Raw genomic sequence first — 11,701 nt, 5'->3', positions numbered from 1 at the left:
CTCCCAAATGAGTAAAAACCTTTCTCCCTGTGCTCTCCCTCCAGTAATAACCATGCTGTGTCACTGTTCTCTGGAGGCTATAATTACAGTTTCGTGGAAGTATTAAAATATGACAAAAGCGCACAAGACAAAGTACGACATAAGCCAGTTGATGCAATGTGCAAAATTTATGCTGGCTGCATTACCTTTTGCATTATTGTACCGTTTAAATAGGAATAAAACAAAACAGAATAAGAAATACTTGTATTAGAAAAAAAATCTTATGAAGGCTTTAATTATTAAAGAAATATTTAATATGGAAGTAAGCTGTACAACAGACCTTATCAGTTCTGAGTTAACTAATCTTGGAGTAACAGTTGGAGTGTTCATGCGGCCCAAGCATCTCTGCATTCAGGTGAAGAAATATCAGATAGAGATTCCAAACTCAATTATCATTCAGTGGCCCATATTGTAAAGTGTGAGAAAAGAATTGAGCATATCCCAATATTCAAATATTCTGCCTACTGTGATGCCTATGAATTTAGAGTAATTAATTAAATAAGATCACAGAGGGCAGCTAACAGTTGATGGATTTACATTTTAGCAAGAGTTTTTACCTTCAGAAAATAAGGGAAGACAATTGAACAAAAATGTTTTTAGGACTGTAAATCTATATGTTTAAGCTAATTAGCCTTTTAGAGGGCAGTATGAGCACAGGGATTAGAGATGTAACCCACATAATCAGGTCTTTCAATATTGTAGTCCTCAAATATTCTACTAAGCATTTCTTGTTTTTCCTGTGTGCATCTGATTTGTCAAGTACATTTCTCCCAATGCTTGCAGTCTTTGTCCTGAGTTCAGCACTGCTTTCAATGCAGACATCATACTGTAGTCAAGAGATGCACTAAGGCTTTATAATGTCTTTTTAGGCATTTAGTGGGTAGGGGAAAAAGCAAGAATATGGCATTGAGATGGAGGGTCAGCATGATCATATTGAATAGCAGTGTAGACTCCTGCTCCTAATTTCTATGGTTTTCAACTTTCAGGTGGGCTCTAAAATAAGATTCCTGTCCCTGAGAGTTTAAGACAAAGCCCCATTCTTTCTTAGCTGCATATAAAATATCTCAAGGTACTATTTTAAGGATCCTCAACATTCTGTCAATATTTACCCCTCAATTAATATTACAAAGAAACAGGTTATCTGGTCATTATCATATTGTTATTTGTAGGAGCTTGTGTGTAAGCTGACTGTCATGTTTCCTTCCGACACTTCAAATAAAAGTACTCCGTTGCTTGTAAAATGCTTAGTCATATCTGGTCATGAAAACCATTATAAATATAAGCTGTTACTTTTCATAAATCCCAGTCCTTTGTCCCATTGTACCTCCAAATCCTCTACCCTGCTTCTGGTCACACCTACCATCAGGATCATCCCTGCATCTACCCTGTCTAGTCCTGTTAGAATTTTATAAGCCTGTATGAGATCCCCCCACCTCATTTATCTGAATTTCAGCGGAAACAATCTTAACCTCGACAATCTCATCTCGTACGTCAGACCCGCCATCCCTGGAATCAGCCTGGTAAACCTTCGCTGCACTCCCTCAAGAGCAAGAGCTTCCTTCCTCAGAAAAGGAGACCAAAACTGCACACAACATTCTACGTGAGGCCTCACCAAGGCCCCGTATAACTGCAACAACATGCCCCTGCTCCTGTTCTCAAATTCTCTCACATTGAAGGCAAACATACCATTTGCCTTCTTTGAGCACCAGCATGCTTACCTTAAGTGACTGTGCACAAGGACACCTAGGTCCTGCTGCACACTCCCCTCTCCCAATTTACAGCCATGCAGGTAGTAATCTGTCTTCTTGTTTTTGCTTCCAAAGTGAATAATCTCACATTTATCCAAATTATACTGCATCTGCTATTGATTTCCCCACTCGCCCAATCTGTCCAAATCATGCTGAAGGATCTCTTTGTCCTCATCACAGTTCACCCTCCCACCCTACTTGGTATCATCTGCAAACTTGGAGATGTTCCATTTTGTTCCCTCATCCAAATCATTAATAAATATTGTGAATATTGGGTCTTAGCATGAAGTAGCAACAAATTTGCAGTCAGAGTGATTTCTGCTCACAGCTCACATCTGTTGTTCAGTTGTTGCTGGTCCATTACCTAGTTGGTGCACTTGTTGCTGTTCACCTTCTCTGTGCCTTTGCTGCACAGTGGCCAGTGATAATTAAAACTCTCCCAAAGCTGGATTCATTGGTCACTCTTCAATAAACCTGCATGGGGGCTTTAAGAAACAAGACAGATCCTTAGTAATGCGAGCAATCACCATTGCATCTCACACAGGTGGTTTAGCTTACCCCTCAATAGAGTGGGACATGAAAAACTCCAACAAGGAGGGCCATTGAATACCTTTGGATTGTTCTGTGATATAGGACTTTATTCCAATATATGCAGCATGATCCATGTTATTTCAGTGCAGTAGGAGATTGTAAATACTGTTTGATGACTGATTCCTTGGTCGTCATCCCCACCCCAACTCCCCATATCACCAAAGAAAGGCAGCATTGTATAGAAGACCATATTGGTGAATACATACAATTCAAGAAGAGACAAAATCAGCTCCATGCCCCTTGTGCAGTCTATGAGATCTTAGATAGTCTTTGTGAATTCTGGCCCACAGGTGCCGCTAATAAGGTCACTGGTGATTACTTCTGCTTCACAGAAAAGACTGTCTTCAATCTGCAGTGACCAATGATATAGTTGAAGATTGCTTGCGACCAGGAATTGTTGGACAGTTGAATGCTACATGCCATTCTTGTGTCTGATTCCATGATTATACAGGACTTCAGCCTGTACTGTGAAAGTGCTTGATCAATGTGATTACTTCTTGAAGGGACTCACATCACTGACATAACATCATAAAATATAGGAGTAGAAATAGGCCATCAGATCTGCTGTACCGTTCAATGAGATTATGGCTGATCTAACATTCCTCAGTTGCACTTTCCTGCGTTTTCCCCATAATATCGCTTGATTACTTTATTGATTAAAAATGTCTATCTCAGCCTTGGATATGCTTAATGATCCAGAGTCTCTAGACCTGTAATTCTTCTAAGCTCCAATGAGTACGAGCTCAACTTTGTCAACCTTTCCTTATATGACAGTCTCTCTGTGCCCGGTATCAGCCTAGTGAACCTGTTGTAGACTGCCTCCAAAAGCCAGTGTGTCTTTCCTCAGATATATTGACCAGGTTTTTACAAGACCTAAGACTTGTAAAGTTTTAGCAAGATTTTTATACTCTCTTTCATGTGAAACAAAGGCCACATTCAATTTGCCTTCTCTATTTCCTGTTGAACTTGTATATTAGCTTTTTGAGATTTATCTCAAATCCTTCTGAGCTGTAGCTTTCTGCAATCTTTCTCCATTTAAGTAATACTGAGTAATAATATTCTTAACAAAGTGCATAATGTCACATTTTCAAAAAATATATTCCAACAACAAAGATTTTGGCCCCTCAATTAACCTGTCAATATCCCGCTTGTAGATTCCTTGTGTCAAACTCACCATTTGTCTTGCCACCTATTTTTATATCACCCACTAACTTTGCTGGGTACATCCACTTTACTCATCTGAGTCATTAATATATTTGGTAAATAATTGTGGCCCTAGAACTGACCCCTGTAGCCCTCCACTTGAATTAGTTAGCCAATCCTCTATCCATGCTAATATACTACCTCCAACGTAATGTAGCCATATCATATTAAGTAGCCAAAATGTTGTATTTAATCAAATGCCTTCTGAAAAAAAAAATCAAAATATACTACATGTACTGTTTCCCCTTTATCTATCATGCCTGTTACCTCCTCAAAGAATTCTAATAAAATTGTCAGGCCTGATTTTCTCTTCATGAAACTGTGCTGTCCCTGCTTAATCATATTGTGTATTTCTAAATGCTCTGCTGTTACATTCTTTGTAGTAGACTCCATCATTTTTGCAATAACATGTTAAGCTAACTGGCCTATAGTTAGCTTTTTTTTGTCTCATTCCCTTTCTAAATAAAAGTATTACATTGACAGTTTTCCAATCCTCTGAGATGTTCTCAGAATCTAAGGGTGCTTGGAAGGTTACTACTAGTGTATCCACTATCCCTGCAGCTACTACTAATATCCTAGGGTACATCTTGTCAGGTTCTTTAGCCCAATTAGTTTCCCTGCCACTTTTCTTTAATGGTAGTTATTGCATTTATTGCCTGTCTTCCTCTTGCCCCTTGATTTTTTTAGAAAAGTATAATCTGAATCACCATACAAAACCTATTTCATCTGCTCTGGGTGCTGTCCAAGCCATTTTATACTTGCATTGTACATTAATGATTTGCATGACTGTGGAAGACAGAACAAATTGTGTGTGGTACAGTGAGTCACAGACTCAGCCTGGTAACAAAGGGACACCTACCCTTTACTTATTGTACCAGGAGCCCTTGTAGAAAGCTAAATTTTTTGGCTCCCCTTAGGCTTTGTGACATGGCCACTTGCTTGGAGTACATGCAGTGTGTTTACCATGTGCGCTGCTTGTACAGCAAACTTTTTGTTCACTGGCACTTGGAATATGCAGGTTGGTCACAAGGTCCACATAATGTAAAAATGTACACCAAGTAATGCAGGGGATATACACATCATAGTTATACTTTATTTACAGCTGAAATCACTTAAATAGTAATGTAACTTTGCCTTAAAAGACATGATGGAGTTTGCGATAATTCGGTAAACATCCTGGTATTTGAGATATATAATTCTTGCCAGTTTATTGAGAGAGCCTGGCTTAAAATGTGCCAGTTTAAACAAAATTTTGCTCTCCATTGTGGAGGTGCCACATTGACATAGCAAGATGCCCACCCTTTGACTGATCAGTGCTGAAAACCATGACAACTGTGACAAGTCTTTATGTCTGAGCCAGAAGACAGTGCAATACAAAAGTACTATGACCCTTTAAGCTCTGAGGAGACAAAGTACAAAAAGGTAATGCAACGCAAAGCATTGTGTGGGGGCACAGTGAGGAACTGAGAAGCCCTGAGATGCTCTCTGGTTGAATCCATGAGATGGTTGCTTGTTCCTGGTGCAAAGTGTCCTGGCAGCTGCATTACAATTAAAGATACCATTATGCTCCCAAATGCAGCAGTGAAATGTAGAGCTCGATGGTAAATGAGTTAGAGATGTGTGATGAGGGTGCAGAGACACTGGTATATAGCCAATACCAATTTCCATGGACTGCGACTATGGTTGGAACATGCCCTGAGATTTTGGGAGTTGCTGTCCAAGATAGATCCTAGAGGACTATACAGGAAACTGGAGTGGCCAGATACCTTCTCTGACTTTCATGTTGGGGATTGTCTAGTTTCTATCTGGTGATGGGAGAGTAGGAAACTGAATATCGGTGTGTGAGATGAGAGCTGATAGCATGTTGATGTACGCAAATAGATGCAAACAGGCCTTTCACTGCTCACTGATGTTCTTGTCTCGTTATTCAAAACCTGATTGTAGAATCAGATCTTTGTTCTGCCAGTGTCTAGAATCTACTTTTTCCAGTCCCGTCATATTTTCCCAGCTGGTTCACCGATTGTTCAGGGGTGTGGAAGATCCCTCTCAAAGTGTGAACAGACTGAGCTGGTGTCTGTGTTGTCCTCAAGCTGGTATGGTGTCATGGTGAGGTTAGTGGTTTGTCATGGCGGAAGTTTGAGCAGGTTGTGACCATGAGGTATGTGGAGTCACAGTACTAAAGAAGGAATTGCATAATGGCTAGGACATGGACTCATTGAGCTGCAGCTTCCAGTTACTCACTCTGACTTACATGTTAGGAATTTGCACGGTCTAGTTTCTTTGTCAAGGAAAGGAGATTTAGAAGTGGCATAAAAATGAGGTAAGTTGGGCCCAAAAGAATTGCATGAAATTAAGGTAGTTAGTGCTCATTGATGAGTTTATGAAGTTGGCATTTAAGCCACAAAGGAAAAACTGGGAAAATACTTTATTCTGGCCAAGATTTTCTAACATTACTCATGCCATTATCAGAGAGGGGAAATTTCTGCACATCATGTGCAACACTGGAAAAGCAGTCCAGAAGTAAACCAGCCCACTGTTTCTCAGAAAGAACAATGTACCAAAGAAATCACTTGCTTGCCCTTTCCAGCTAAAGCCCGCATATTTCTTCTGTTCAAGTACTTACCTAATTGCCTTTTGAAAGGCCTTCAGCACCCTTTCGGATAGTACATTCCAGATTCACAACCACGTCTTGCGTAAAAATGTTGTTTCCTCAGCCAGTGATTTTGCCAGTCATCCTAAATTTGCATCCTTTGGTTCTCAACCCTCTGCAGTTTCTATCTTCTCTGTCAAACCACCTCATAATTTTGAACTCCTACTTTGAACCATGTGTCAACCTTCACTGATATTGACTTTAATCTTTTTTTCTTTACCTCTTTCCCAAATGGCTTTCAGTTGTTCCTGTTACACAGATTAACTAATTCTTTCGAAATACTTCCATTTATTGTTCCAACAAGACTGTTGCCTCTTAGTTCAACTTGGAAATAGGTAACAACCTGCAGAAAGTAGAGCATACAATTATGGTGGATGGCACAATGCTGTTTGTGGTATTAATTAGTGGGATGCCTAAAATGTAGCCACTATTCTAGGTGTACAGCATATCAGCAGAGTCTCAAAAGCACTGACTATAGTCATAGAGTCATACAACATGGAAACAGACCCATCAGTTCAACCAGTTATGCCAACCATAACCCCGAACTAAACTAGTCTCACCTGCCTGCAATTGGCACATATCCTTTCAAACTTTTTTTTATTTATGTACTTATCTAAAGGTCTTTTAAAAGTTGTAACTGTACCCGCATCCACCATTTCCTCTGGAAATTCATTCCACACACAAACGACTCTGCAAAAAAATCGTCCCTCATATCTTTTTAAAATCTTTCTCATCTTGCCTTAAATCCCACCCCCCTTCTAGGAAAAGGACACGTGCCATTCACCTTATTTATACTCCTCATTATTTTATAAACCTCTTTAATGTCACGGCTCAACCTCCTACACTCCAGTGCAAAAAAGTCCCAGCCTATCAAGCCCCTCCCTATCAAAGAAATTTGTCACTTCAAAGCTGTTTTTTCGTCAGAGAGGAGAAATTTCAGCCCATGGTGCCCTAGCGGGAGGTGATGGCCTAGTGGTATTATCACTGGACTATTAATCCAGATACCCAGGTCTCAGCTCCAGGACATCTCTGCAGGAGTTTAGGGTAGTGTCCTCGGCCCAACCATCCTCAGCCGATTCATCAATGACATTCTTTCCATCATAAGGTCAGAAGTGGGAATGTTTACTGATGATTGCACAATGTTCAGCACCATTTGTGACTCCACAGATACTGAAACAGTGTTAAAATGCAACAAGATCTGGACAATATCCAGGCTTGAGCTGACAAGTGGCAGGTGACTTTTGTGCCACACAAATGCAAAGCTATGACCATTACCAATAAGAGGCATTCTAACCACCACCCCTTGACATTCAATAGTGTTACCAACACTGAATTTCCCACTATCAACATCCTGGGGCTTATCATTGACCACTAACTCAACTGGGCTCACCACATAAACAGAGTGGCTATGAGAGCAGGTCAGAGGCTAGGAATACTGTGATGAGTAACTCACCTCCTGACTCCTCAAAGTTGTCAGCCATCTACAAGGCACAAGTCAACAGTGTGAAGGAATACTCCCCACTTGCCTAGATGAATGCAGCCCCAATAACACAAGAAGCTTGACACCACCCAAGACAAAGCAGCCCCCTTGATTGGCACTCCATCCACAAGTATCCACTCCCTCCACCACCCACACTCAGGAGCAGTGTGTACTCTGTACAAGATGCACTGCAGAAATTCACCAAAGATCCTCTGACAGCACCTTCCACTTCCATCTAGAAGGACAAGGGCAGCAGACATATGGGAACACCACCACTTCCCAGTTCCTCTCCAAGCCACTCACCATCCTGGCTTGGAAATATATCACAGTTCCTTCACTATCACCGGGTCAGAATCCTGGAATTCCCTCCCTAATGGCACTGTGGGTCAACCCACAGCAGGAGGACTGCAGTATTTCAAAAAGGCAGCTCACCACCACCTTCTGAAAGGCAACTAGGGATTGGCAAGAAATGCTGACCACCCAGCAACGGCCACATCCCACAAATGAATATAACAAAAAAACAACCTGGTTCAAATTCAGCCACAGCAGACAGTAGAATTTGAACTCAGTATCAAAAAGGCTGGAATTAAGAGTCTGATGATGGGAAAGCCCATCTGGTTCACAAGTGTCCTTTAAGGTAGAAAGTTGTTATCCATACCTGCTCTGTGACTCCAGATCGACTGCAATGTGGTTGACTCTTAACTGTCACCTGGGCAATTAGGGTGGGCAGTAAATTCTGCCTAGGCAGTGACACCCTCATCCTGTAAAGGAATAATTAAAAATGTGGTCTGAGTGTTATTAAATCCCCAGTAAAACATCGATGAGAAGAAGTGTGCTTGCAGGACAATGTTATGAGTAAATGGTGGGAATTTACATAGTTTCCTTGTAAACAGCTTTAAAGTGGTTGACATATGGAATGAGATATTACAAAAAGATATTATCTAATGTTTCAGTATTTGTAAAATCCAATCCAAAATGGTAACATATTCCAATTTCTCCTTTTATGATTGTATTTTGTGTGTATTTTACACTCTGCACAAATGAAACATTCTGTGATAACATTTAATATGGAATTTATTGCACCCTGAATTAGTTATTCCAAAAATGTTGTCAGGGCCATTGCTATAAATGAGGCAGTGGAATTGATTAAGCTGTGTGAACAGTTATTGAAAGTAGTGCGAACACAGTGTGGAGCTGGAGGAACACAGCAGGCCAGGCAGCATTAGAGGAGTGGGAAAGCTGACATTTCAGTTCCTTCTTTAGAAATATGGGAGGGGGAAGGGAGCTCTGAAATAAATAGAGAGGAGGGGTGGGCCTGGGAACTGTAGGTGGGATGGTGATATGTGAGTGCAGGTAGGCAGTGGTAGGGATTGGTCAGTGAGGTGGGAGGTGCGGATAGATGGGTGCAGAGAGAAGATGGACAGGTCAAGGAGGCGGGGATGAGAAGGATGGTTGGTCGGTCATGGAATGAGGCCGGGGTGGGGAGATTTTGAAACTAGGGTGGCTATGAGAACCCACATGTGCCCAAGCTATACCTGTCTCTTTGTAGGATAGGTGGAACAGTCCCTCTTCCACAGCTACACTGGCGCTATTCCCCACCTCTTCCTCTGCTACATCGATGACTGTATCGGCGCCACCTCGTGCTACCGCATGTCTCCATCTCTGATGACCACCTTGAAACTGATATCTATTTCAAGCCCACTGACTCCCACAGCTACCTAGACTACACCTCCTCTCACCCACCTTCTTGCAAGAATGCAATCCCCTACTCCCAATTTCTCCACCTCAATCGCTCTGCTTCCAAGATGAGGCGTTCCACTCCTGGAAATCCCAGATGTCCTTGTGTTTCCAGGGCCGCAGCATCCCCCCTTCAGTGGTCGAAAAGGCTCTTGGCCGCATCTCTTGCATATCCCGCACCTCTGCCCTCACACCCCCTACCCTCAATAACAAGAAAGACAGAATTCCCCTTGTCCTCACATATCGCCTCCAGATTCAACGCTTCATTCTCTACCACCTGCAATCTGATCCCAGTACCAAAGACATATTTCCCACCTCACCCCTACCTGCCTTCCAGAGGTACTGATCTCGCTGACTCCCTTGTCCACTCCACACTCCCCATTAGCCCCACCATTCCCGGCACCTTTCCCTGAAACTGCAGGAAGTGCTACATCTGCCCCTATACCACCCCCCTCACCCCCATTCAAAGCACAAAACAGACCTTCCAGATCAGACAGAAGTTCACCTGCACATTCGATAATGTGGTCTATTGCATCCGCTGCTCCCGATGTGGCCTCCTCTACAGCGGGCAAACCAAGTCAAGACTTGGAGATCGCTTTGTAGAGCACCTATGCTCAGTTTGTGACAACACCTCCCAGCCGTGAACCACTTTAACTGCCCCTCACATTCCCTGGGTGACATGTCCTTCCTGGGCCTCCTCCAGTGTCACAACGACACCAGCTGGAAACTGGAGGAGCAGCACCTCATATTCCACCTCGGGAGCCTACAGCCCAATGGCCTCAATGTGGACTTTACTAGTTTCAAAATCTCCCCATCCCTGATCTCATCCCACAAACAACTAACCATCCCTCTGATCCCCGTCTCCACCACCTGTCTATCTTCTCTCTCACCTATCTGGCCTTCCCACCTCACTGACCAATCCCCACCGCTCCCTAACTGCTCTCACCTATCACCATCCCACCTACCTTCCCCAGCCCCACCCTTCCTCTATTTATTTCTGAGCTCCCTTCCCTCTCCACTATTTATGAAGAAGGGTCCCAACCCGAAACAACAACTTCCCTGATCCTCTGATGCTGCCTGGCCTGCTGTGTTCCTCCAGCTCCACACTGTGTTATCTCTGACTCCAGCATCGGTGGTTCTTAATATCTTAAAAGTAGTGCTGCTTGGTTTGTCGTCTCCTGCTGTTGGAAAGCTAAATCTGGTTCTACTGTTACCATGTAAAACAAGAGTGATGGAGTTGTACTGCCTCAATTGGTGTACGTTTACTCTCAGAAGCCAGAAGGTCACTTTCTCTGTTGTTTTCATTGGTGAACACACTGCTTGTATAATACTGAACCACACAGGCAGGAAGTTTCCAAGGGTAATCCCAGTCTCGCAAGTTAACTGATCGCAGGCAGCCTGGCAGCGAGTAGAATGACTCAAACTACCTTTTGTTGATAATTCAATCTGGCCTGGAAAGGAAGAAACCGGTTGGACATTCCTGCTCCCTTTTGCAATGTAATAAGCTCTTGCTAAAAAAATGGACACTGGGTGACACAGCTTTGTTTAACCACCATGGAATAGCTGGTGAACATCTTACTCCTAATTCCCATCACCAGAACATTTTGCTGAAGGTTAGGCGGATTTGGTCAAATGACACAGGCTCAAATGATTGTTACATAAGTTGCAGCTGTAATTCTTTCTTGGAACTTCTGCACTGTTAGGGAAATTGATTCAAAGGATAAAAACTGCTCCCCTTAGAGAAGATGACGCAAGTGACTGAACATTATGACATGATGCTGTTGTATGTTTGAGAGAATATAATCTGAAGCTTTTGGTACTGTACATAACATTGACCTGGCCAAACAAATAGCTCAGAATATGTTTCATTTCAGCAGCTGCAAATATTAATATTTCCAATTCCAGTTTTTAATTGAATAAAATTTTTCATGGTCACTTTAAATAGAATAGAGCTGCTATATTGCTGGCTAAGGTGTTGGACTGCCTCAGTAAACCATTTTGTTCTCCTTGATCATGCCTGATTGTCCAATAATAGGACGTGGATCTGTCTTTTTGTATAGACTGTACAGGCAGATAATGGAACCACGGACCCTGTTAGATTTGTTGTTCTGATACCTTGAGCATCCAGACAGAGTACCCATGAAGCTGTAATGAAAGGAGCAGCTACAAACACTTCAACAAACGCTGATGATTCATACGCCAAGCTGCAGATCCTCAAAACCTGTATTACTTATATAGAGGAATAGCTCAGCT

The sequence above is a fragment of the Stegostoma tigrinum genome, chromosome 17, assembly GCF_030684315.1.
Source record: "Stegostoma tigrinum isolate sSteTig4 chromosome 17, sSteTig4.hap1, whole genome shotgun sequence".
NCBI classification, from domain to species: domain Eukaryota; kingdom Metazoa; phylum Chordata; class Chondrichthyes; order Orectolobiformes; family Stegostomatidae; genus Stegostoma; species Stegostoma tigrinum.
This window is presented reverse-complemented; position numbering follows the sequence as displayed.